Below are 27,500 nucleotides of genomic sequence, written 5' to 3' on the forward strand. Positions count from 1 at the left end.
GCATTTGTGTCCTTTTAGCGCGTAAAGACAGTGGAGAAAGGGAGTTCGAGTGGTTGGACATCAAGATCAAGCGATCCAGAAAATAAAATGAAGTACAAGGATCCAAAATTGGAACTGGGAGAAGCCCCCATTTTTGCGCTAAGACGTAACACTTAGAGAGGTTGGACAGCAAGATATAGGAAAGGAAGCGAGGATGGAGGTGAAGTAAAAGTCTAAAAAGTGGGTGCAGCTAGGGGCCGAAGGGACGCTGCAAACGCCCTTTAATAATTCGCACAATGCACAACGTGAGGTGCACTGACGGCACTTCCCTCCTGCGGGGGGAGCATTGGTAGGTAAAGAAGTCTCCATGGGAATACAGAAGTGCTTTTTGTTGTCTCTCCTCTCCCCTTCTCGTTGCCCGCGTGTCTTCTCTTCGGAAGTTATCGATTATCGATGATCGGTTGCGAAGAGAATAAGGGTTACCCTTTTTTTTTTGCAGTAGCCTTCAGCTTTCTCTTTTTTCGCGCCTACTGTTTTTTTAAGCTGTGGTTTTCCAGATGAAGGTTCCGTATCTTTCGTGATGGAGGGTTGATTGCAAGGATGTCATGCATCTATGTTCAAGTGATGTATATGTTCTGTGTAGGGGGAAACTTTTCCCAGGCAGTTAATATGTTGGTGTATTTTTTGTGATGCCATTTTTTCGAAAATAATCTTTTCAATTATATATATTATTATATTTACATATATATATATAGTATGTATATATACAGTATATATATACATACATACACGTACATACATACATACATATACATATATATACATACATACATACATACATATATATATATTGTATATATATATATATATATATATACACATATACATACTGTATATGCATGCCTTATAAATACTCTTGTCACATTTCATTTATCCATATCTCACCCTGTGAACCGGGATACAGAAGTATCCGTCTCAGTTCTCATCCAAGTAAGTGAGGGTATTCCAACTCTCCTTGTTTCCAACAGGAGTCAAGCTGACGCTGTCACTTACTGTTCTCCCTGGGGTTGTACTTAAGGGATGTCCAAGCCATCTCCGCCTCCTTTTCGTAAGTATTTCATTTATATTTGAAACTTTAGTTTTTTCTTGATGGTATTATTCCTCATTCCTCATTCTGATCTGACATATGACTCCTAATAGTCTTCTTAAAGCGGTTTTTTTTTTTTGTTCTGCCATCTGACTCCCTATATTTTTCGTAAAGCGTTATTATAGTTTTCTGTAAAAGAAAACTATTGAGATGGCTATTTGTGTGTCCGTCCGGACTTTGTCTGTCCGCCCTCAGATCTTAAAAACTACGCAGGCTAGAGGGCTGCAAATTGGTATGTTGATCATCCACCCTCCAGTCATCAAACGTACCAAATTGCAGCCCTCTAGGCTTAGTATTTTTTTTTTATTTAAGGTAAAAGTTAGCTATAATCGTGCGTCTGGCACCGCAATAGGTGCCAACAACACAGGCCACCACCGGGCCGTGACTGAAAGTTTGATGGGCCGCGGCTGAGAGTTTCATGGGCCGTGGCTGAGAGTTTCATACATCATTATACGCTGTACAGAAAACTCGATTGCGCCGGAGAAACTTCGGCGGATTTTTTACTTGTTTTCTAATATGTTAGATAGTTTCACTGTCACACCATGGTTCATGCCCTTTCTTCAATGTTGATCTGACAAGACTCACATATAATCTTGCTTTCAGTTGTCTGATTTACATTTTCCCTTCATTCACTAAACTCTAACTCAAGAGGACATCTTGAATACCATTGCTTTTAAATGTTTGAAAGACTTAAACTCATTAAACTGTCGCTCCTTCTAGTTTTTCTTTTGTTTCTTTGCACTTACCGCCCTTATGATTTCTGTTTGTACTACATTTATCTGAAGTCACATATTTCTTGATATATGATGCATTCTGTTAAGCAAGCTTCGTAGTTATTGCGGTGTTCTGTTGAAGAAAACCAAAAGAGCAACATCTGCATTACTTAAGTATGTCAACTTTCTGTCATTACTCTAATCTAAACCTTCTATTCAATATCCAAACAATATTTTCATTATAAAATGTTAGTTCATGAAAAGTTTCTAATGTTTTTGCCATCGTTAAGGGAATAACAAAGTGGAATAAGACCTACCACAATATTGGTCTGCGGACGCCTTCAAATGCGTTTTCGTAATTGACAAAGTCCATCAGAAAGGAATTTTTAAATTTCATAACTGCACCACAATATGCATTGAAACCAGAATATTTGCTTTGCATATCTCCTGCCTTGATCAAAACCTGTTTGTTCATCTACATTTTCACATTTTCTTTCTCTTGTTGAGGATGACCTTGCTAAATATTTTCATCACTGCTGACGTAAGTTAAATGCCTCTGTAGTTATCGCGACCAATCAAATAGATTAAGATCAAAGGACTTGTGCAACTGAGGCTTCCGTATGAATAGATTCGGAATCAGCTTCTGCTTTCCAAACGCATTCACAATTGAGTCTTTTTTTTTCCCGGTGGACGTCCCTTAGTTCTTGACTAGGTAGTCTTACAAAAGACAGTGTAGTTGGAGGCAATTGCAAAGCAAAGTAACTTCCTCCTGGATACAGAAAAATAAACAATGTATATATATATATATATATGTATGTATATGTATGTATGTATGTATGTAGTTTCGAGCACTTATAACTTGTTACCGAAGGAGGTTTTACCCTCTGCTTCCAAATACTCCTTTATGGAATAAAGAACTCAAAAGTTCCCATAATAGGGACTGTGTTTTTGGATATGATTTTATTATGGAGGTAAAAGTTAAACTATGCTAGGCCTTGTGAGGAATTGGCTCAAAGCAGATTCAGAGCCACTGGTGGCTGTTTCAATAACTGCCATCCATGCTGTGTGGACCAGGACATTCTGAAGCAACAGAATTTTGTAGGGATTTTTCATGTGTCACAGTTTAGACACACAGTACTCCCATTGTTGGATGGCACTTCCAAGCACTCCATTATGATAGCTGTCTCAGAGTCCCAAAATACAAAGCAATCTCCAACACTTAACTGGAATTTTTGGGAGGTGGAAAATCAAATTAATTTCCAGTGCTTGCTTTTAATATTTCATCCCGATTCAAAGTGGTGAACACCTTAGCGCATCCTGGGGTACTGGTTTCCCTGTAGAAATTGTGTGGATTTGCCCAGAAACGAATCGCAGTTGCCTACTGTAGAGAATTTCAATTCTGATTAGTTTTTTTCAAGCTGTCAACATACTTAGTAATCACCTTGCTGATGGCTTGATTGATGTCATTCAAAATAGTGTATGCTGGACTAGTCCTTATGCCTGTGTTCGCAGCTATCTCTTAGTTGTGCAAAGCAATGTGATGTATGGCGAAATCTTCGTCGGAAGTTGATATTTTGGAATCTTGGTAGGAGGTTATCTCTGCTATTCCTGCCCAGTTTGAATTTAGCATATTCCTACCCAGTTTGAATTTAGCATATTCCTCCCCAGTGTGAATTTAGCATATTCCATTCCAGCTTGAATTTAGCATATTCCTGCACAGTTTGAATTTAGCATATTCCATCCCAGTTTGAATTTAGCATATTCCTGCCCATGTTGAATTTAGCATATTTCATCCCAGTTTGAATTTAGCATATTCCTCCTGCCCATATTGAATTTTATCATATTCCATCCCAGTTTGAATTTAGCATATTCCATCCAAGATTGAATTTAGCATATTCCATGCACAGTTTGAATGTAGCATATGCCATCCCAGTTTGAATTTAGCATATTCCTGCCCATGTTGAATTTAACATATTCCATCCCAGTTTGAATTTAGCATATTCCTGTCCAGATTGAATTTAGCATATTCTGCACCAGTTTAAATGTAGCATATTCCTGCCCATGTTGAATTTAGCATATTCCTGCCCAGATTGAATTCAGGATATGCCATCCCAGTTTGAATTTAGCATATTCCTGCCCATGTTGAATTAAGCACATTCCATCCCAGTCTGAATTAGCATATTCCATTCCAGATTGAAATTAGCATATTTTATCACAGTTTAAATGTAGCATATTCCTGCCCATGTTGAATTTAGCATATTCCTGCCCATGTTGAATTTAGCATATTCCTGCCCAGATTGAATTCAGGATATGCCATCCCAATTTGAATTTAGCATATTCCTGCCCATGTTGAATTAAGCACATTCCATCCCAGTCTGAATTAGCATATTCCATTCCAGATTGAAATTAGCATATTTTATCCCAGTTTAAATGTAGCATATTCCTGTCCATGTTGAATTTAGCATATTCCATACCAATTTGAATTTAGTATATTCCTGCCCAGTTTAAATTTAGCATATTCCATACCAATTTGAATTTAGCATATTCCTGCCCAGTTTAAATTTAGCATATTCCATCCCCGATTGAATTTAGCATATTTCATCCCAGTTTAAATTTAGCATATTCCATCCGTTTGAATTTAGCATATTCCATCACAGATTGAATTCCAGATATTTCATCCTAGTTTGAATTTAGCATGTTTCTACTCATGTTGAACTTAGCATATTCCATCCCAGTTTGAATGATCTTACTCCATTCCAGATTGAAAATATAATATTTCATCCTAGTTTAAATTCAGCATATTCCTGCCCGTGTTGAATTTAGCAAGTTTCATACCAGTTTTAATTAGCATATTCCTGCCCAGTTTGAATGTAGCATATTCCATCCCAGTTTGAGTTTAGCATATTCCATCCCAGTTTGAATGTAGCATATTCCATCCCAGTTTGAGTTTAGCATATACCATCCCAGTTTGAATTTAGCATATTCCATCCCAGTTTGAATTTAACATATTCCTGCCCATGTTGAATTTAGCATACTCCATCCCAGTTTGAATTTAGCATATTCCTGCCCAGTTTGAATTAGGGTGTTTCTGCCCAGTTTGAATTTAGCATGTTCCTGCTCAGTTTGAATTTAGTATATTCTATCCCAGTTTGAATTTAGCGATTCCCGCCCAGATTGAATTTAGCATATTCCATTCCAGTTTGAATTTATCATATTCCATCCCAGTTTGAATTAAGCATATTCCATCCCAGTTTGATTTAGCATATTCCATCCCAGCTTAAATTCAGAATATTCCATCCCAGCTTAAATTTAGAATATTCCATCCCAGTTTAAATTTAGCATATTCCATCCCAGTTTGAATTTAGAATATTCCATTCCAGCTTGAATTTAGCATATTCCATACCAGTGTGAATTTAGCATACTCCTGCCCAGTTTGAATTTAGCATATTCCATCCCAGTTTGAATTTACTATATTCCATCCCAGTTTGAATTTAGCATATTTCATCCCAGTTTGAATTTAGCATATTCCATCCGTTTGAATTTAGCATATTCCATCCCAGTTTGAATTTAGTATATTCCATCCTAGTTTTAATTTAACATATTTCTACCCATGTTGAACTTAGCATATTTCATCCCAGTTTGAATTATCTTATTCCATCCCAGATTGAATTTATCATATTTCATCCCAGTTTAAATTTAGCATATTCATGCCCATGTTGAATTTAGCATGTTTCATACCAGTTTGAATTTAGCATATTCATGCCCAGTTTGAATTTAGCATATTTCCATCCCAGTTTGAGTTATCATATTCCATCCCAGTTTGAATTTAGCATATTCCATCCCAGTTTGAATTTGGCATATTCCTGCCCATGTTGAATTTAGCATATTCCTGCCCAGTTTGAATTTAGCATATTCCTGCCAAGTTTGAATTAGCATATACCATCCAAGTTTAAATTTAGCATACTCCTGCCCAGTTTAAATTTAGTATATTCCTGCCCAGATTGAATTTAGTATATTCCATCCCAGTTTGAATTTAGCATATTCCATCCCAGGTTGAATTTAGCATATTCCATCCCAGTTTGAATTTAGCATATTCCATCCCAGTTTGAATTTAGCATATTCCTGCCCAGTTTGAATTTAGCATATTCCTGCCAAGTTTGAATTAGCATATACCATCCAAGTTTAAATTTAGCATATTCCTGCCCAGTTGAATTAACATGTTCCTGCCCAGATTGAATTTAGTATATTCCATCCCAGTTTGAATTTAGCGTATTACTGCCCAGATTGAATTTAACATATTCCATCTCAGTATTCCATCCCAGTTTAAATTTAACATATTACATCCCAGTTTGAATTTAGCATATTCCATCCCAGTTTAGATTTAGCATATTCCATCCCAGTTTAAATTTAGCATATTCCCAGTTTAAATTTAGCACATTCCCTGTTTAAATTTAGCATATTCCTTGCCAGATTGAATTTAGCAAGGCATTCGTTAATGGTGGCTATAAAGACCACATGTTTATGGATTACCATGGTGGCCATATCTATTTTTTCTTGGCCGTAGTAATTTTCAAGGGGCTCGCCTGCAACGTAACGAAGCCCAGCAATTTTGTTTTATATAGCCCTGTTATTATTCGTCTTTCTGGGCGGAGATTGCCAACTTTCTGAATGGCCTAAGCATACATACATGCATACATACATACTTACAGTCTCATTAAACAAACCGACATGCATAAGGTTTCATTAAACAGACGTACATAAATACAGCCTCATTAATAATTCATGGTTTTGCATTAAGTTTTCCGCTCGCAGGCTCAATTCAGTGCATTGATACATACATTACTTCGTACAATATTAGGGTCAGAGAATTTGCATCGCCTACACTGTCATACAGTGTTCCGACCCGTCATGCGGAAACCTCCGTTAAAAACTGTTTTGTTAACACCAGAAACACGAAGGTTCCCTTTTCCCAATATTAGATAAAAACTAAAATATTCCTTTGTTTCAACCTTTGTTTTTTTTTGGCGATATTTGCTTTTTGCGTTATTTGTTTTCATAGGTTTCATATATGTAATTTTAGATGAGGATTTGAAGCTACTTTACAAAGTTTCCCGATGCAGTGATGTTTCTCTGATGTTGGCAGATGTGTTGTCTCCGCAAAGTTGATTTATTTATTATGCCCAGCTGGTGCGTGCATGTTATTTAAATGCTCGTCCATGTTTTCGGCGTGTTTTTGTTTTTCTTTCGTTTTAATTGATGTTCAAAGCGATCACTTATTGTCGTAAACAGGAATTTTTCATTTGTTAAAGTTCTCTATAGGTAGAGGGTTCGTATTTGTTACTTTGACAGGTAATATTGACGTCTGCTAATTAATTAATGTTTAGATCAATTAGTTTATTTTGCTGTCAGTTCCGGTGGCATTCGTCTGTTGTAACAGTTGTTTTTATTTTATGCGCCTGTTTGCATAGAAAAATATTGTGAGGATTTTTCTTTTTTTCCTGCATGGCTTACTGCTCGTTTCCGGGGCTATTTCATTTTGAACTTCCGGGCCGAGAGAGAGGGAAGATACGGTATTTTGGGGCTTCAGATACTATAGCTGGTTGTTACTCGACTTGTGGGTCGCAGTTAGGAAGATAAACGAGAGAGAAAAAAGCATAGCAGATATAAGGAGTTGGCATCTCGTCAAAAATATATGCCAACATTTTTTAATTAACCAGGGGTTCCAGAGTCATGTTTTCTTCGCCCCAGTCTTTTATTACTTTGCAGATAGCAGTTGTATTGTAGTAAATCGGAGGATCTTTTCATTAACTTGAAATCATAATTTGTGAAATTGTCAAGGCTTATTTTTTTAGGTATGATAATCCTGAGGTTTAGCTAAAGCTCCTGTGTACTTAAGAAAGCCGAAATTGGGATTGCTTCCACTGTAAATAATTATCCTTTTATCGGGCTGAAACTAGTCATTAGATATTCTCTCTCTCTCTCTCTCTCTCTCTCTCTCTCTCTCTCTCTCTCTCTCTCTCTCTCTCTCTCTCTCTCTCTCTCAGGTATTTTTAAAAATTTTGTTCACATGTTTTCATGGTAAGCTACCTCCTGTGTTTAATATGTCGGTTGTAATTCTTCAGTGAAACACTTTTTTTTTTGTATAGATTAATTATACAAAGCATCCGAAGTACGAAAAATCCGCAATGAAAAAATAAAAAAAATCTCTAAGAGTTTTCTTAAAACAATGTTATTCACGTCTTTCATCTAACACGTGGAAATGTGATGTAGCTGTTGAATGTGAATAAGAGAGTAGAAGGAAAAGAGAGATTGCGATGATGAAAGGTAGATGCAAATTAAGGAATGTTGGAGAGATATGAAATATCGATTTTATTTTTTGAAATTTAAGCTGTCAAGCCAAGCACTGGGCCACTTTCGGCCATTCAGCGCTCAAGACAGTGAAAAGCTGGAGTAAGAGTGGTTGGACAGCAAGATAAAGCGATCCCAAAAATCAGAAAAGGTGGAATTGGGATGAAAACCCCACAGTTGCTCTAGGAAGTAAAAGTTAGAGAGGTTCGACAGCAAGACTTTTAAAGAAAGGAGGCGGAAATGGAGATAAAGAAAAAGGCTAAAAAGTAAATGCAGTCAGGGGCCGAGTGGGCGCCGCAGACACCCTTCAGTGATGCCTACAGTGCACCACGTGAGGTGCACCGTCGGCGCTACCATCCCAAGGAGAATATGAAATGCCGAGTTAAGGATTAAGTTGCGGTCAAAAGGTGAGCAGAGGTGAAACGATGGATGAGAGTGGTATGAGATTAGAGACGAGAATAGTGCGAGTTGTTTACCTCTCTCTCTCTCTCTCTCTCTCTCTCTCTCTCTCTCTCTCTCAGCTAGTTCATCAGTTAAGTAGGCTCCATAAACTTCTGGCTTCTTTTATGGCTGTATGTTGGATGTTTGTCATAGGGGCAAAAGTTAGCTTAAAATATAACTTGATTATCACACTGGTTTGTGTGCAACAGACTGTTCACCTGAAAGTTAGTTCAGTCTCTCATTCCCCCCCCCTCACTCTCTCTCTCTCTCTCTCTCTCTCTCTCTCTCTCTTTAATATAGAACCGTCGTCTGGGTTTTTTTCATAATGAAACGAGCAATATTCGTCATTCCTGATAATCTTGATTCTCTCTAAAAGATTGTCGCGTTAATTTCCATATTGCGCATCACTTATTTCTTTCCTTTTTTAATGTAGAAGCCTGCCTCTCTCTCTCTTTCTCTCTCTCTCTCTCTCTCTCTCTCTCTCTCTCTCTCTCTCTCTCTCTCTCTCTCATTTAACTCTGTAACAAGAACAGAATTAACACTTTTTGAAAGTGTACGTAACGTGCTCGAACGATCTTTCTTCAGGAAAAAGGCGTATGAAGATTCGACCCATGATAACATCTGCATCCTTTTTTTCTCCTCCCTCTCTCTCTCCCTCTCTCTCTCTCTCATCGTTTTCCGAAGTTCACCCACCCGAATCTCACTCATTCTCACCAAGCAATTGAATGGACTATTTAAAGAAACGCAATAGTTTCTACAAAAATAGGTTTATTATTCAAATAACCCAACAAGAAATGAATAAAACAAAGCAAAGATTAAAATGCATAATAAATGAATTATCGAGTCAGATAACTAAACTCTGAACTGCAAAACACTTCTGATTAAAGAAGTCTCACTATGGCTAATAGCCTGGAAATATCCAAACTCACACATACTCCCCAAATCAATAACTAAAGTCATGTAAAAAAAAAAACAGTCTACCACATGTTATTCGAACCAGTCCACACTGTCCACTAGAAGGGACTAATTTGCACTCTGGAAACCTCGAGTGAAAAAGGTCAGCATTTACTAAGTTAACTGAGCTACCAGAATCAATGAAAATAAAAATTTCATTGCCATTAGAGAATCCACGTACAATCGGCCTAGGTTCTAGTGACTCTAAGACCTGATTAGTCATTATCCTGTGTCCGTTTTCGAACTTATCTTGTGAAAATTCTGCTGTTCCTTTGTGTATCTAGAACTTGCATCATGTGGAATTCTCCTGTCATATCTAGAAAAACCTCCCCGTGACTTCCCTGAATATTCTCTATTCTTCGTGGCTGGGCAAAATCTCCATCCATGATCTGAAGATTTGCAAACTGAACAATATCTCACTCTGCAATTTGATTTACTATGTCCTATTTTATCACAATTAAAACAACGTATCGTTGTGACTGATCTCTCTGGAATTTTCTTCGATTCTACTCGTGCACATGTCTTCGCTGTTGCATCATTTCCCGAATGCGAGCAACTATCATTATTCTGTGGTTTGGAAACCGCAGCTGACATCTTTGCACCTCCTGTACAAAACTACTGTCCAGTGTCGGGCATTTTGCTAGATTTTTGTTAATCTGTGCAAACAAAAGGATTCGTCTGTATCCTGATCAATTCTCTTATCAAAACTATCTACAATTACATCTGGGACCGACGTTAAAAGGCAAGCAAAGTGTAACAATCTTTCAAAATTATCTAAAGAGATATTATTTCCAGTTACCCACGGAGAGCCTATTATAGATTTCTTTAACTCAACTACTGCATCAAATAAATTCGCACTGTATGTGACTAGTGAATCATTGCCCTTCTTTATTTTGAGAAACTCTCGCAAATTCCGAACTGCACATTCACGTTGAACTCCGCCATAAGTAGCTCGGAGAAATTTCTGCAGTTCATTCCAAGTTTTACACCTTCTGAACCCGAAACTGCGTGCTCGTTTCCCAATATCTCCTTTATCTAAATCCAGAAATGATTTAGCCTCTGTTAAAGCTTCAGCGCCATTTGTAATTTTCTTGGAATTCAGATAATTGTTCACTGACTCAATGAAAGTTTCTATATTTTGGGTTGGCTTCCCATCAACTAACCCTTTAAAATTACTAATTCCCGCACTAACGCTCGTCACTTTATGCACCACAACTGATTGGGATGTGCTTGCTGCATCGTCCGGCATTTTGTGAGTGATCACACGCCCTGAGCGTAACAACATAAAAAAAGAAACCAAAAGAACACTAGAGAAAGGTAAAGTTACCCTCTAAAAGAAGAACAGAAAACGGAGTTCTGCGCAACTTACGAGAATGGGGTACTTACCAATTTGAAACAGAAAACGGAGCACCTATCTCTCTACTTCTAACCTGTGACGTCACCCACTCGAAGACGAAGCAAAAAAAAAAAACACCCAGCGCGTTTCTTGTTGAATCATCACTTTGCGTAATTAACTCACAATCGCCACTATTCACACTTATTTGGGTATTTTGTTAACCCCAAAATTGCTCTAGAGATCATCCAGATCTATTTCACAACTCCCCACTCCCAATACTCGAATAGAGACGGAAAAAAAAGATTCCCCGTATTTCACACGTAATCACGACCCCCTATGAAACTCGATCTCTTAAGACTGAGTGGTCACACATCCCGCTCACGGCCCAGTCGCTTTTGGGTATCAACGTTACCAATTAGTCTATTAGTAATCTCCCTCTTTCGCTATCATTAAAGACATTAAAATTCATAAGGTACCGCTGCCACCATTTAATCCAGCGAACCGTAATCGCTTGAGGACTTCTTTTAACACCTTTAGATGTTCTTCAATTGTATCTGTGCATATGAGAATGTCATCCATGTACACAAACACCGACTTTCCTAACAAGCCATGAAGTACTGTGTTAACCAGTCTAGTAAATGTTATTGGGGACCCTTGTAATCCAAAAGGCATCCTATTGAACTCGTAATGTCCCTTTGGTACCGAAAATGCTGTATATTTACGGCTACTCTCACAAAGGAATCTGTAAAAACCCTTGCATAAGATCTATAGATGAATATATATTCTTGCCACCGATCTCAACAAACAAATCAGGCAAACAAGCTACCGGATATCTATCTGGGCATGTTTTTTCATTCAATTTACGAAAATCTACACAAACTCTGATACTACAGTCTTTCTTAGGAACTGCAAGCAAAGGAAAATTAAACGGAGAATTGGACGGTCTAATAATGCCTTCCGACTCCCACCTCTGAACTTCTTTTTCTACTTCTTCTCTGATCTTAAAAGGAATTCGATATGCTGGAATATATATGGGATTTGTACCCTTTTCTAGTCGGATTGAATGTTCTAAAACATCTGTAACTCCTAATTTATCTCCCTTCAAAGCAATGATATCTAGATATTCTTTCAACACTTTCTCTACTTTATCTGAATACTCAGGATAATCAACTTTAGCTAAGTGTTCATGTAGAACCTGACTTCGGAACTGTTGCTCCTCGTTAGGAAACATATTCCCGTCTCCACAAAAACTCACTAATTTATGCTCTTCATTAAACTCTTCAAAATCAATTACATAAGTATCCTTGTGATATTTTTTCACTGAGTCTTGATAGCTAACTAATTCTACTGAAGTCACGCCTGCGACTGAAATTTCATTCACTGACACCGTACTCGCAACGTCTTTGAATTTCTCGGTTCCCTCAACAACGCACACTTGAGAAGGAAACTTTTTCTCTTTCAGCGACACTTTAACCAATGTAGGAACTCGCGGTTGCAATTCAATATCTTCCAACAAAAATCCTTTGAAAGATCTTTGCGGAATATCTTCACTCTCTAATGACTGTGTTACACATGTCTCCGACTGTGTCTTAGGTTTCTCACAAGTTTTTTCCCTGTGTATATATGGAACAAAACAACCTGACTCACCTATTGTAATCCCCTGAATTCCCGTAAGAATGTTGATGTTATGTCGCATACAAGAAGGGTGTCCTAGCAAAACCATTTCACCTAAGGCTAATCCTTCTATGACCAAAAATGATTCTACTATTGTCTTTCCACCGATACAAAGCGTAAGAAATGACGAACCTAAAATATTCAGTTTCCTCGCTTGTACATCACACACTGTCTCACTAACCAAAGCACAACTCGTCTTATAATCAACTCCCGAACCTTGATATTGATCTCCCAAAATGAACATGGTCTCTAATCCATCCCATGTCACTACTGAGTCTCCCAAAACACCCGAAAAAGGTCTAATAACAAAAAGGTTTCATGTTACTGAACCAAACAAAACTACTAATGCAAAAGTCAAACACTCACAATGTGAACTAATTCCAAGTGTGTATCTCAGAATAATCACAGTCAACTCACTATTAAGCACAACAACTCTACGGAACTCACTCATAAAAAAAACTATCCAACAGAAAAAAAAATACTCGAGAATCTTATCCAACACTAAAAGGTATCATATCTCGTAAAAGACATGAAAGTTCTACTCCGGTTAGCAATTATTTCGCAACACCTAACTAACTCTCAACAAAATAGCAATTGACGTAATGGCAATCGCTCCCATGATCATAACAACTACAATTACTCAAAATACAGCTCCCTTCATTTAAAAAAAAAGAAACTGAAAAAAAATCCAAATACTCAGATACGATCTCCCAACCCGAAAAAAAAGATCAGACTTGTTCGGTCCGATATACTAAGTACCTCCCCAAAAAAGAATCCTAAACAACACACATATTGCGTCAGATGACAAAACACATCATAACACAATAACACACTAACACACGGGTCAAATCTCGTATGAAATTAGCCCATGTCTCAATTCCCAAAATCATTCGAAAACAAATGATTAAGAACTTCAACATCCAAAATGAACAAGAGAGAAAAAAAAAATATCATATATATACAAATATCAACCCATTTATCCCTCTAACTATATACAAACGTTCCACTACATGACTATATACAAATGTTCCATTACATCCCAACTTTCTTCAACTTCGAAATATGGGTCAATTTCGTCACTCCAGTGTTTACATCTTTAACTACAAATCTATTTCCTCTTTTGATCTCTACAATCTCAAAAGGTCCGTGGAACTTCGGACTTAATTTATAATTCAGATCATTCCGAACATTCACTTTAACAAACACTCTATCACCCATCGAAAAAGCTACTCCCCATAAAAAAAATTCCATCCAAACACTAAACGGGCGTCTATTTTCTTCATAAAATTAACGACCCAATATTCATCTTGGTTCTCTCTCTACAATACTGTCATGTTAATTCCTCAATGCCCATTATTTATGTCTTTCCTTTTAGTTTTCCGTAAAAGAAAATTATTGTGATGGCTTTATCTGTCCGTTTGCACTTATTCTGTCCGCCCTAAGATCTTAAATACTTCTGAGGCTACGGGGCTGCAAATTGGTATGTTGATCATCCACCCTCCAATCATCAAGCATACCAAATTGTAGCCCTCTGGCGTCAGTAGCTTTTACTTTATTTAAGGCTAAAGTTAGCCATAATCGTACTTCTGGCACCGCTATAGGTACCAACAACACAGGCCACCACCGGACCGTGGCTGAGTTCCATGGGCCGCCGCTGTACAGAAAAGCATTTTTACTTGCTGAATGTACAGGCCGACGCAACTGTCATTGTCATGTCCTTGCCCAGTCTGGGCCTAATGGAATGAACGACTCTCGAAAAAGCAGGAAACTTGAAGCGTTTTACATATAAAACTTGGAAAAAATCTAAGTGGCGACTAAGTCACTGATTTTGTCGAATACCTTTGATGTTTATTTGTTAGTGCAGCTGTTAGCAGTCATTCCAGTTTATAGTAGACATATCTAATTAGCAATGACATTGAGCAGAATGTGGGTGAATTTATTTTTTTATGTATTTATTTTTATATTTATGCAGTTTTTAGCAACACAGTTATGGTGTTTGTCCAGTGCATTTAAGTGGTAGAAAAAAACCTTTTTTTTTGTTTGAATCGTTCTTCCTAACTTGTAGAATTTATATAGACGAACTGATTGATAAAAGTAGATCTTTAAGATGTTGTGCACTTCATAGCTCTGTGGAGTTTACAGTGTTATATATATATATATATAAACTTATAAATACACTGATTTACTGTAAACTCTAAACAATGCTGTGATTTGCAAACTTTGCACAAAAATTCTATTGTTATCAGTTAGTATATAGTAAATATATATATATATATATATATATATATATATATATATATATATATATATATATATATATATATATATATATATATATATATATATATATATATATATATCCATGAAGTTATTAAAGCACATTTCGTTCGTCATCCATAGAATTTACATGTATGAATTATCGACTTGATAAACATCACCACACTTTTTATTTACTAACCTCCCCAAACATGGTCGGGTTTTTTGCACGTTAATAAAGGAATAATAAAAAAAACGAATATTTTGGAGTCAGCTACCAAACCCTATGTAAAATACTCTTACATAACAGTTAAGTGTGTTCATTTTCTCTTCTGAAACCCTCCCAAACGTGAATCCATCTACTTTTTAATTTCCCGAGTCAAAATTTCTAATTGGCATTCCCTTTGCGTAGTTTTGCAAGTCTTTATTTAGCCCAGTGTTTAGTGTTTCTTGCTCTGATGCCTAACTTTGTCAAAAGCATTCTTGATCACGCACCAGGAAGTACAGCGTAATGCCATTAAGGCGAAACTTGATGATCATTCTTTTGTCCTGAACGACACGTATTGTTTCTCACAGACATTTGGTGATATGAAAGTTAGTGATTAGATTGGTCTCTCGGTAAGTTTCTCTGGAAAGGAACAATTACTTATCCAGAGAAAGTTCCAAGAAGAAGGAATTATGGGTCTAAATCCGTCGTCAGTTTGTTGAATTAAGTCGAGGTATTGTCTGAGAAATTAGAGTTGTGATGAACTTCTCGTCAACAAGAAAGATGGCTATTGTTGTTGTGGTGGTGTTCGTTTCAAATCAAGTTACCATCATGCCAGCACGGGCTCTTGGTTCTTGAGCAGCGTGTGAGCACTGAGGTTTTCTCAGCACGCAAGTACAGATTTTACTTCAACAAAAGTCTTAAGTAAATCAGCGCGCACGCGCACTGTAACTAACAGACCAGCAGTCCTGACAAAAGAGAAGAGGCGTGGGCAAGGGACCTGGGGCATTTAAGGGGCATGTATGGGTTATAGTTGGGACATCTATGGGGCATAGGGACATGTATGGGGTATAGGGGTATGTGTGGGGCGTAGGGGCAGGTATGTGACCTCTGTGGGATATGTATGGGCATCATCTATGAGGCATTTATGGGGCATGTATGGGGCATAGGGGCATGTATCGGCCATCTGTGGGGCATGCATGGGGCATCTATGAGGCATTTATGGGGCATGTATGGAGCATAAGGCCATGCATCGGCCGTCTATGGGGCATGTATGAGGCATCTATGGGGGCCATGTATGGGCTCTATGAGGCACGTATGGCGCATCTGTGGGGTATGGGCGGCTGTGAATCGTCGTTGGTGGGGGGCAGGGGGCGTCCTGTGGCGGGAGGAATGGCCGAGCAAGAAGAGATATGAAAAGCCAGGCCTTTCGAGAGATAATGGGGAGAGGGAATGAGCTAATCCAAAAAATCATGGCGAATTACCCCTTCACAAAGGGCTCCTCCTGACTCCCCTCGCGCCCTTCAAAACGCTTCCCCTCATTCACGCACAGCCCCTCCCCATCTGGAGCCCATCAACTCGCGATCAACCCACCCCGTCGTCCACCCGCTCCCTTTTATTCCTTAATTTATCTAACACCTCCCAAGGGTGGTACAAATTCGCTTCTCTCTGTCGGCCTCGTCTCTCTCGTCCCTTCTCTGCCCCTCGGTCGCTCTGTGTTCCTCCCCCTCTTTCCCTAGTCCTCTCTTCTTTTCGTGCTCTTTCCTTTCTTCTTTTACCTACCTCTTCTCATCTGTCTCCTCCCATGCACTCATTCTCTGTCATATAGTGACTTTGTCCTCATAGAATAGAACGGAAGGAAATATAGATCTTAGACCTACTCTAGGACTAGAGTGACTTTGTCCTCATAGAATAGAACGGAAGGAAATATAGATCTTAGACCTACTCTAGGACTAGAGTGACTTTGTCCTCATAGAATAGAACGGAAGGAAATATAGATCTTAGACCTACTGTAGGCCTAGGCCCTAGAGTGACTTTGTCCTCATAGAATAGAACGGAAGGAAATATAGGTCTTAGATATCTAGGCCTAGAGTGACTGTCCTCATTGAATAGAACGGAAGGACAGTGTATGGGGAAATATAGGTCTTAGATCTACTCTAGGCCTAGGCATTCTCAGCCTATAATACAAAGGCCTTCCCGCCAATGGCAGTCGTTCGATATGTACAATCTTCTAGTCACAGGAGTTTGTCGTCACCCTACATTGCCTATATGTCACTATTGACCGTAGTGTTTGCAGTCAACCTGCAGCATTTAACTATATAGGCTGATGGGTTTTCAGTTATGCAGCATTGTGCTCCATATTGATGTCAGGGTTTGAAGTTAACCCACATTGGTTTGTATGTCACCTTTGATGTCAATATGTACTGCCTGCGCTTCATATTAATCGTTGGGATTGGGTTCGGCCTTGTATTGTCTGATGTTAGCTTTACTAGATTTTACGGTCCATTAACTAATAAGTTTTGAGGTCGACCATAATTGCCAATATATTGAATCGAACACAGTTTAATTTATTCTTCATTCACCCGATATTGACGATAGTGCTTTGCATTGGCCTGCAATGCCTATACTCCAAATTGAATATAGAGTCTGAGGTTAAGTACTGCGAGTAAAACAATGAATGTAACAAAGAAAGCCAGTTTGATTCTGAGCATGCGCAGAACACATGGGTATGTGGGTATGTATCAGCGAGAATGGATGGCTGGGTAGATGCGAAATGTGTTGTTTGTTGGGGTGGGTGGGTGGTGCGTTTCTGGATTGGGCAACTCCATTCACTGTTAAGCGTTGTTACGTAAGCAAAGCCGGCCTATTGTTACGCGCTTCGGTGGCCCCGCAGCTGTTGCGTATGTACGAGTGTGTGTGTGTGTGTGTGTGTGTATTTGTGTGTGTGCGTTTGTGTGCGAGCTCGAGAGTTTTGGGGAGGAGACGCCTAGACCTATATGAAAGAGCTTCGCACGCGGCAAATAATTGCGTTATCACACGTGAATATGTGTGCGCTAGCTCTCTCTCTCTCTCTCTCTCTCTCTCTCTCTCTCTCTCCATGAAAGATTCCTTCCTTAGATATTGTCGATTTAAAGTAAAAACATGAATTAATCTTGTATCTGAGCCTTCGTATATTTGAAAATACAGGCCAAACGGAATCACGGCATTACACTCAGACTGCCGAGAAATTGTTATAACGAACAAACCGCCACAGACATTCGTAATTAAGAATTCGACAGAATTAAAGCTCCCGGGATGAATTAGAGATAAATCGAAAGGTTACTGACGTCATAGATTAAACCGTCCTTATATAAGGCCAGCACATGCTCTCGCCTCAACTACTAAGGAACAGACTCCCTGAGGATGTCGTGCAATTGGAACTACTTCAGAAGTTCAAGCGAATATGCAATGCATTACTACTCTATTACAGTTCTTGTATTTTAGTGATTTACTTACATTTTTTCTATTTATTTACTAATTTGTTGATTTACTTTTTCTGTTTTAAAAGTGATCTGTTCTTTCTGTGTTTCTTATTACCTTCTGTTACTTTTTTCTAAAGAACAACGTATTCTTCGGAAGCCTGAATTTCAAGTCAATGGCCCCTTTGGTGGGTGTGTTCCATATGAGTAGGGTTCATCTTATGAATATAATAATAATAATAATAATAATAATAATAATAATAATAATAACAACATAGACAGTGACCCTGTTATTAGGTTTGTTACATAAATGAGGAAAATCTCTCTGAAATCCGTTGCCACAACTTTCTGGGTATATGTCCATTGCAGAAAAGGTAACAGTCAAACATATACACATTGTATGAAAGATCCCAGGATAGTTGAATTGTATCGTATATGTTTCGTTTCAAAGTTCGTTTGAGAAAATTCAAGAAGATGAACAGATAAATATGCATAGAAATTCACAGAATTACAAACGTCCATTCACGGAAAGATTACTTCGTTTCCCAAAGGAAACTGCGCCCGTATTTGAATTGTGTGCGTTGGCGCTCAATGTACGCCTGCATCTAATTCTAATATTTATGTGTATATATAATGTAATTCCAATAGTACTTTTCACGTACATGGAGGGTTGTGGTTGTAGAGGGAAAGCAGTATTACAGCTGCTAATATGTTCCATCTTTTATAACAGTCGAATCAAGAATGGATCTTGTATGTGGGGGAAGTCTTCCTTTGTCATCCGCTTCAAATATAGTTAGGTAATAATAATAATAATAATAATAATAATAATAATAATAATAATAATAATATTGTGAAGAAGAAGAAGAATAAGAAGAGAGAGAGAGAGAGAGAGAGAGAGAAAGAGAGAGAGTAAAATCAATAAAGAGAAAGTAGAAATGTAAACATACTAAAAAAATGAGTAAACGTTAAATAAAAAAACATTACCACATAACAGAAAAGTATGTTTGAGTGTTGACACTCACTCATTTTTATCTCTCTCTCTCTCTTCTTCTTCTTCTTCTCTCTTCTTCTTCTTCTTCTTCTTCTTCTTCTTCTTCTTCTTCTTCTTCATTATTATTATTATTATTATTATTATTATTATTATTATTATTATTATCTTGCGAAGCTTTCTTAAAGATTCGTGAGTGCTAATGTTCAATAATGATAATAATCATCGTCATTATCATCATTTAAGTAAGCCCAACATTTTCAACGTTTGATTTTTTCAAATGGTACAAGAGCCACCATCGTTCGATTCCCCGACCGGCCAATGAAGAATTAGAGGAATTTATTTCTGGTGATAGAAATTCATTTCTCGTCACAATGTGGTTCGGATTCCACAATAAGCTGTAGGTCCCGTTGCTAGGTAACCAATTGGTTATTAGCCACGTAAAATAAATCTAATCCTTCGGGCCAGCCCTCTCTAGGAGAGCTGTTAATCAGCTCCTCACTGGTCTTGTTAAACTAAGGTATACTTATTTTTTTAACAACACCTGAAAATCTATATTTGGTCAACCCTGTAGGGTTTAGTGCCGTCAGTGCACCTCACGCGGTGTACTGTAGGCATAACTGAAGGTTCATTGCAGCGTCCTTTCGGCCCCCAGCTGCAACTCCTTTCATTCCTTTTACTGCACCTCCACTCATATTCTCTTTCTTCCATCTTGCCATCCACCCTTTCCTAACAATTGTTTCATGGTGCAACTGCGGGTTTTCCTCCTGTTACACCTTTCAAACCTTTTTACTGTCACTTTCCGTTCCTTCGTTGAGTGCCCTCATTGTTCCCAGCGCTTGGCCTTTGGCCTAAACTCTATATTCCATTATGTTCTATAATTGGTGCAATGACAAAGGAAGATAAGTGTTTATACTATGAAATAAGTAAAAAAATGCGCCGAAGTTTCTTCGAAGCAATCGAGTTTTCTGTACGGCCACTACTGCGTATAATCAAGGCCACCGAAAATAGGTCTAGCTTTCGGTGGTCTCGGTATAATGCTGTATGAGCCGCGGTCCATGAAACTTTAACCACGGCCAGGTGGTGGTGGCCTGTCCTATATAGTTGCCAGAGGCCCAGAAGGACTTTAACTTTAACTATGCAAAGCGTCGTGATCATTAATGACGCTTCACGGCTTAAACAAAATGATAAAACAAATTCTTACCGAATCATTGTAACCGTGTGAGGAGTTCAGTGCCCTACAGAAAATAAAATGGTAAACGACGTAATAATTTTTCTGCAGTGATATTCGTATGACCATGAAAAATTATGAATCTGTGCACAGTGCCTGCATTATTATTAAATATTAAAATTAATAGCATGAGTTAGTCGAAAATAAATTGCGCCCAAATATTTTTTTCGGAGATTTATGCTGCACTAATATTCTAAGTTATGCAACGCATAACTCAAAACGGGAGGAGTAGAATTATCATTATTAATACTGCGAGGAAGTTCGAAATAATGAAAAAAATAGCATCTAATTAGATACTTCAAGAATATGATAAAGTAAGATTCAGTCAAATGTGTTAGAAAATCAGGATGGTGGGAATTTCTTTTTTTTTTTTTTGGGGGCGGGGGCGGGTGAGACTGTCTTCAGGGATCAGGTGACCACCAGCCAACAATGTCTACCGTCAAACAGCTCGGTCAGCGGTAGCTCTTGTGCAGTTTGCGTTGACCTGAAAGAGAAATTCACCTTCATTAAATAGACGAAGCTGTTTGAGCTTTATTTAAGTTGTTATTTGCGTTAATGCCGATTGTAAATATATGAATGTAGTAGTATACTGTAGAGGGAAGTAAAACAGACACTCATACAAGCACGCACACGCTATATATGTATGTAAGTATATATATACATTATATATTATATAATATATATATATATATATATATATATATATATATATATATATATATATATATATATATAATAGATTTGGTAAATAGATAGAGAGATATATGTATACGTTTATGTATGCATGTATGTATATATATATATATATATATATATATATATATATATATATATATATATATATATATATATATATTATATATGTGTGTGTGTGTGTGTTTCCATGAGGTATATGCTGCAATTATCGGCAGATCTCATGAATTACATTTGTGAATGATAATTAGTTTTTCACTGAGCAATTTGTGTTTATCATTATATACACATATATATATACTGTATATATATATATATATATATATATATATATATATATATATATATATATATATATACACACACACATACACACACAAATAGATGATGATAAATACGAATTGCTCAGTAAAAAGAAACAATTATCATTTACAAGCTAAATTCAAGGGACCTGTCGATAATTGCAGCAGATACTTGATATATGACTCACGAAGTTGGGAACTTTGTGATGCATGTTCTTCATTACTGAATAATTTCTTTTATTACTTCATTATTTTTGCATGAGGGCAATGAAACATTATCATCTAGAGCCACCGACGAGGGTTAAGGGCATTCGAGTGTGATTGCATATTAATGGTAATGATGCAAGCGAATATCTTTACGCTGCAGTTGGTTGAAATTTGCTGCATTTGTCAGTCGCCGATGTTTGACATCTTTGTTTTCGTTTGCGAATTGCATGTCTTAGTGTCATTTGTTGGGGGGTGTGATAACTTGAGAACGGGCTTTCTCAGTAGATATACCGTCCTAGAATGCCCAGACCCGAAAACCCATTCATGCATGTCATTCTGACGCTACACAACACTAGTGAGAACTTATGTATGGCGTTCTGATGCTACACAACACTAGTAAGAACTTAAGTATGGCGTTCTGACGCTACACAATACTAGTAAGAACTTATGTATGACGTTCTGACGCTACACAATACTAGTAAGAACTTATGTATGGGGTTCTGACGCTACACAATACTAGTAAGAACTTATGTATGGCGTTCTGTCGCTACACAACACTAGTAAGAACTTATGTATACCATTCTGACGCTACACAACACTAGTAAGAACTTATGTATGGCGTTCTGACGCTACACAACACTAGTAAGAATTTATGTATACCATTCTGACGCTACACAATACTAGTAAAACTTATGTATACCATTCTGACGCTACACAACACTAGTAAGAACTTATGTATACCATTCTGACGCTACACAATACTAGTAAGAACTTATGTATACCTTTCTGACGCTACACAACACTAGTAAGAACTTATGTATACCATTCTGACGCTACACAATACTAGTAAGAACTTATGTATGCCATTCTGACGCTACACTCTGACGCTACACAACACTAGTAAGAACTTATGCATTCCATTCTGACGCTACCAAAACACCAGTAAAAATTGACATATTCAAGATTTAAGTTCATAGTCATACAATCTTACGCCCCATTCTGCAGCTTTCACCTTAAAAAGAACTTAGTATGGGATTAGTGCTGTCAGTGCACCTCACGCGGTGCGCTGTAGGCGTTACTAAAGGTTGTTTGCAGTGTTCCTTCGGCCTCTAGTTGCACCCACTTTTTAGCCCTTTACTTTACATCCATTCTCACTTCCTTTCTTCCATTTGCTGGTCAACCACTCCAACTCCAATTATCATTGTCGTAAGCCTGAATGGCTGAGGGTGTCCAGTGCTTGGTCTTATAGCCTGACTAGCTGGCAAACCCGGCGCTGCCCGGGAAAACTCTGAATGACAACCAGTAAACTCTCTCTCTGTCTGTCTGTCTCTGTCTCTGTCTCTCTCTATCTCTCCCTCTCCTTCCTAACACCCCTCTACTCTCTCTCTCTCTCTCTCTCTCTCTCTCTCTCTCTCTCTCTCTCTCTCTCTTTCCTGTTAAATAGTTGCACCACTTACATTGCCCAGCATTTTTGACATTTTATATTTCACCCCTTCTAACACCCCATTCCTATCAGGGCTGAACTTGGACTGTCATCGCAAGTGTTACTATTCATGTCAGCCACCTCGAAAACTATGGATTAGATACTAATGTCTGTCATTTTGTCGTTTTCGGTTATTTTTACATGTCACCCACTTCCCACCCCAACTCCCTTTGGTGCCAGTGATGTCTTACCCCCACAGTATTCTTTTCCAGATAGTAAGTCATATGTATACCAAGTTTCGTTGAAATTGCTTTTAGTGTTTAAGAGTTATTTTGGAACACAGACACACACATCCATTTTTATAAATATAGATTTTCATAAATCAGCAACTATAAAAATAAATGTAACTAGTCACTAAATGTAGGACACTGTTTTTTTTTTTTTATTTAAAAGATGTCTGTTTGCATGCGAGTTAAGTACACATGTTTTTGCACAATTATTCTAGAAAAAAAAAAAAACATCCCCAAGCACTCTGAAATGCTTTGGCAAGTTTTCGAGGGTCTGAAATATTGTTTCTCATGCATCAGTGATTGTAGTTTGTTGAGAAAGTTAGTATGTTTCACTTCGAAACATCATGTGGCTATGAATAATGTTTATTAGTAGGCTGTAATGAACAACAGACTTAGATTACTTTATACCTGATTATGCAGTTAACATCTGTTTTTATGCATGAACTACTTAGATGCAGATAATGACGGATTCATGATTTTTAGTTTTCTGTAAAAGAAAACTATTGTCTGTCCATCCGCAATTTATTCCGTCCGCACTTTTCTGTCCGCTCTCAGATCTTAAAAACTACTAAGGCTAGAGGGCTGCAAATTGGTGCGTTTATCATCCACCCTCCAATCATCAAACATAACAGATTGCAGCCCTCTAACCTCAGTAGTCTTTATTTTATTCAAGGTTAGAAACATAACAGATTGCAGCCCTCTAACCTCAGTAGTCTTTATTTTATTTAAGGTTAAAGTTAGCCATAATCGTGCTTTTGGCAACGATATTGGGTAGGCCACCACCGGGCCGTGGTTAAAGTTTCATGTGCCGCGGCTCATACAGCATTTTACCGAGACCGCCGAAAGAAAGACCTATTTTCGATGGCATTAATTATACGCTGTAGCGGCTGTACAGAAAACTCGATTGCGCCGAAGAAACTTAGGCGCGTTTTTTACTTGTTGTAATGGTAGCAAAACACAACTAATTTGTTTATAAACTCTCGGATTTAGTGCAGGTCTTATTTGCTATAATGTGGGGATTAGTTCAGTCTTGTCTACTTTCCTCTTCATTCACCAACTCCCCCATAGGGCGGTTAGTGTCGTCAGTACACTTCAGGGGGTGCACTGTGGACATTACTAAAGGTTCTCTGCAGCGTCCCTTCGGCCCCTAGCTGCAACCCCTTTCATTCCTTTTACTGTACCTCCATTCTTCTTATCTTTCTTCCATCTTGCTATCCGCCCTCTCCTAACAATTATTTCATAGTGTAACTGCAAGGTTCTCCTGTTACACCTTTCAAACCTACCTACTCTCAATTTCCTTTCCAGCGCTGAATAACCTCATAGGTCCCAGTGCTTGGCCTTTGGCCTAAACTCTATATTCCATTCCATTCACCAATGCAGTCATGGAAGATTTGATTGTGCCATTATGGATGGAGATGTTCCTGTAGATAGTTGTATAGGAGGCTTCTTGAAAGATGGATGTATTGTCTTCCTACTCCTGTGGGCGGACACAGGAAAATTTGGCTGAATGTGATCGTATCTTGCACCAGTGTGTGGTACCCTGCATGTAGTAGAGTTTTAACTCATAAGATATTTAAATTATGACTTTATAATTGTGTTTATGAGAGAGAGAGAGAGAGAGAGAGAGAGAGATTTTTCTACCTCTCTCTGAGGGAAACAAGTGTTAGAGATCCAAACAGGAAAATCATGCTCTCTCTCTCTCTCTCTCTCTCTCTCTCTCTCTCTCTCTCTCTCTCTCTCTCTCTCTCTCTCAACCATATAAAGGGAGAGTAAAGGACCTTCGATATAACAAAACAGTCTCTCTCTCTCTCTCTCTCTCTCTCTCTCTCTCTCTCTCTCTCTCTCTCTCACAACACACACGCACGCACAGCCATATAGAGGGAGAGTAAAGGACCTTCGATACAAGAAAACATTCTCTCTCTCTCTCTCTCTCTCTCTCTCTCTCTCTGAGAGTGTACCCCGCTTGTGTGTGTTCCTTCCTGCACGCAATAATCCAGGCGATAAAAAGAAAAGGACGTTCAAAAATGCCCGGCGAGGCAACATCTGTAATATTTGTCCTCATTGGCGCACGCACGAAAGCATCCACGTAAAGCACATAAAATTTGCTTCACTAAAATGAAACGCTTGTGGACAGTCCTCCTCCTCTGGCGGGACCCAGGCGCGGCCTGTCGAGCCTGCTGGGGTCGGGGGAAGCCCCCTTGGGCAGAGGGCTAAGGGTGGGGCTATAGAAGGGTGGGCCATGGGCTTATTTTTCCTTCGGTAGAAGGAAAAGTACGCAGGAGGGGAAACAGAGTGACAAGCCTCGGATTTACAGTAGAATGAAGTAGAAATGGAAGGAAATGCACAGGATAAAAAAGCAAAAAACAAAAGAACATTTTGAAGTAGAATGAAAATCACGGAATAATGAGACTGGAATAAACAAGATTTGGAAGTAGAATAAAAGTCATTGAATAATGAAAATGGAATAAACAAAATTTAGAATTAGAGTGAAATAATTGAATAATTAGAATGGAATAAACAAGATATGGAAGTAGAATGAAAATCATTGAATAACGAGAATGGAATAAACAACATTTGGAAGTAGAATGAAAATCATTGAATAATGAGAATGGATAAACAACATTTGGAAGTAAAATGAAAATCGAGGATTAATGAGAATTAAATAAACAACATTTGGACGTAGAATGAGAACCACTGAATAATGAGAATGGAATAAACAACATTTGAAAGTAGAATGAAAATCATGGAATAATGAGAATGGATAAACAACATTTGAAAGTAGAATGAGAATCATGGATTAATGAGAATGGAATAAACAACATTTGGAAGTAGAATGAGAATCATTGAATAATGAGAATGGAATGAAAAATATTTGGAAGTAGAATGAAAATCATTGAATAATGAGAATTGAATAACAAGATTTGGAAGTAGAATGAAAATCATTGAATAATGAGAATTGAATAAGGAGATTTGGAAGTAGAATGAAAACCATTGAATAATGAGAATTGAATAACAAGATTTGGAAGTAGAATGAAAATCACAGAGTAATGAGAATGGAATGAACAAGATTTGGAATTAGAATGAAAATCATGGAATAATGAAACAGATCGAATAGGATAATAAGAAAATAGATATAGTAATTAGATAAAAAAATGGACGATAGAGGCAGAATAAACAGCATATAGCAGTAGAAACAGAATGAAAAGCTTGGATTAATGTAGGTAGAATAAAAAGAAAGTGAAAGTGGGAATTGAATGAAAAGCTTGGAACAATGAAAACAGAATAAGTAGCATGCATAACTAAAAAGAGAATGAAGAGCATGGAATAATGGAATTAGAAAAAAAGGTCCAACCAAGATGTTAGCGAGGACGACAAGGAGCAATAGAATAACTGAATTTTCAGCCTCTCAGATATTATTATTATTATTATTATTATTATTATTATTATTATTATTATTATTATTATTATTATTATTTCATTTATTATTATTATTATTATTATTATTATTATTATTATTATTATTATTATTATTATTATTATTATTATTATTATTAATTATATACTCCAACCATGTAAGCAAAGACCACAAGGCACAGTAAAATAATTGAATGTTCAGCCTCTCAGTTAATGATATTACTTCTGTTGTTATTATTATTATTATTATTATTATTATTATTATTATTATTATTATTATTATTATTATACTCCAACCATGATGTTAGCCATGACCACAAAGTGCAATAAAATAACTAAATGTTCAGCCTCACAGGTACTGATATTACTTCTATTTAAGCCTTCTTTTCTCGCTGAAAATTCCCGTGACTGGACAGTCCCGTCCATTAGACAGACAGAGAGAGAATATCGCGAGGGATGTTTCCGAATGCATTTGCGGACATCCGTAAACTCGCCCAGGTAAGAGCTTTTTCCTATTAAGTCTTCGTTCTCATATTTTATGTTTAGATTCGTATTTCACGTTTGTTTTTTGTAAATGGTCTAAGTAAGGAGTCTCTCTCTCTCTCTCTCTCTCTCTCTCTCTCTCTCTCTCTCTCTCTCTCTCTCATATGATTCTCTATA

At 37.6% G+C, this 27,500-nt stretch overlaps 1 protein-coding gene across 1 annotated transcript in view; it reads left to right on the top strand.

Moving 5' to 3' along the window:
* The window catches only part of LOC136825292 (neurotrimin-like), a 1,287,566-nt gene that overhangs the window by 319,941 nt on the left and 940,125 nt on the right, over positions 1–27,500 (top strand). Inside the window, exon 2 of the mRNA XM_067081391.1 lies at positions 1,008–1,087. The gene's annotated coding sequence lies outside the window, so the exon portion shown is untranslated. The remainder of the gene's footprint in view (positions 1–1,007; positions 1,088–27,500) is intronic.

This window comes from Macrobrachium rosenbergii, chromosome 37, assembly GCF_040412425.1.
Source record: "Macrobrachium rosenbergii isolate ZJJX-2024 chromosome 37, ASM4041242v1, whole genome shotgun sequence".
Classification (NCBI taxonomy): Eukaryota; Metazoa; Arthropoda; class Malacostraca; order Decapoda; family Palaemonidae; genus Macrobrachium; species Macrobrachium rosenbergii.